Genomic DNA, 1918 nt, shown 5'->3' on the forward strand with positions numbered 1-1918 from the left:
CCATCTGAGAATATTGTTGATTTCTCTTATGCCTCTGTCTTTCCATTATCAAATAATCAATGATCAGTTACCTACTGTGTGTGAGAGAAGACCATGCTAAGTACTAGGGATACAATAAATAAAACATTAACTCAGTCTTCTACAACTGTGGTCCCCACCCCCACGCCACGGACTGATTTACAGCTTCTCCCCATCACTTGCCATCCCCTTCACTTCCCCCACAATCCCAGGCCACAGAAAAATTGTCTGCCATGAAACTGATCCCTGGTGCCAAAAATGCTGGGGACCGCTGTTCTACAAGACCATAATTGAGTGGGAAAACAGCCATGTAAACAAACAACTAATACAATGTAATAATGGGGTGAGGGTCCAAGTGCTGTAGGAGAACAAACAGGGCAGGTAAGAAAAGGCTTCAGAGATGATGTGGCATTTTATTAGTGCCTTGAAAGGTGACTACTTCATATTTTTGCATAATATCTCTCTTTCTCTGTACCTACCACTACTTTATGGATATCTGGTCTTCTTTCATGATACATTAAAAACCAGTGCACCAGCCAACTTGACCATGGCCCTAATAATATTTCCCTCTGACAATATAGCAGCAAGCCAATTGCCAAAATAAAAACATTTCCTCCCTCTTTTTGGCATGACAATGGATCTAAAAGACTAAACAGAATGAAGTATGGAAAGTCCTAAAGATATAAATAGAGTCAACTGAAGCCATCCAAATTGCCCACAGTTCCCATCTCTCATAAAGAAACTCTATTTTGAGAAGTCTATAAAAGCCCTGTGATTTTACAGCTTCCTCTTACTTAGATACTCAAACTCCTATATAAGAAATTCTAGCCAAAGAATTAAGCTTTGATTTCTCTTTGGGAACATTCTCAATCTATAAGAACATATATTGACACATACAGTGTTGTGGTGGTTCAAGCATCTCTGTCAGCACATCCACAGCAGTGTACTCCAACCAGCCTCTATGGACATGGCCAGAGCTACCCACTCCAACCAGCCTCTAGCAGCAGTCAGTCAAACCAAGCAAGTGACCTGCGTTCTTCACATCAACCACTGTACCAGGGTAGTCTTGGTGTAGAGAGATTCACAAGTCTGTGTGGCAATATGCTAAAGTGAATGGGGTAAAATCTTAAAGACACGCACAGTGAAACCTTCCAGAGGGATGTTAAATACCATAAAAATTATCCCTTATATATGAAAAAATAAGTCCTCAAGGCTGACAAGAATTCATTGAAAGGGAGGATACTGATGCACTATGGGCAGGGCTGTGGAAGATTACAATCCTTTGGGAAGTAATTTATTCACATATCTCAAGAACTCAAAAATGTTTGTACTCTTGGACACAGCTTTTGGGACATAACCCAATTTATAGAAAAATCATTACGCATGAAGATGATTATCACAGGATTGCTTATGGTAATAAAAAATACAGTATAATCTAAAAGTTCAGCAATAAGAAGATGGCTTATTAAAATTATTGCACATTCATTTTATAATATACAGTATATAATAAATCCATTAAGTAGAACTTTAAAGGGTTTATAAAACATTGGAAAACACTTAGTTTACAATATTAATAAATGAAAACAGAACACAAAATTAAATAAGCAATCGGAGATTAATTATGCTTTTTTAAAAAAAATGCATAGAAAAAAGATTGGCAGGAAATATACCAAAAAATTTCCAGAGATTGTCTTTGAGTGAAATAAATTGACTGACATTTACATTATTTTACTTTTTAATATTTTTCTTGTTTTCTCTAATGAGATTCAGGGAAAAAAATTAAGAATATTATATGCAATAATTCAGAATAGCCCTATTGAGGATGGTGTTTTTCATAGATCCACAGACAGCCAGACAGATCAATGACTTACGTGAGCCAACACAAAATCCCAGAGGATGT

Source organism: Propithecus coquereli, unplaced genomic scaffold, assembly GCF_000956105.1.
Source record: "Propithecus coquereli isolate 6110/MARCELLA unplaced genomic scaffold, Pcoq_1.0 Scaffold110, whole genome shotgun sequence".
Taxonomy (NCBI): domain Eukaryota; kingdom Metazoa; phylum Chordata; class Mammalia; order Primates; family Indriidae; genus Propithecus; species Propithecus coquereli.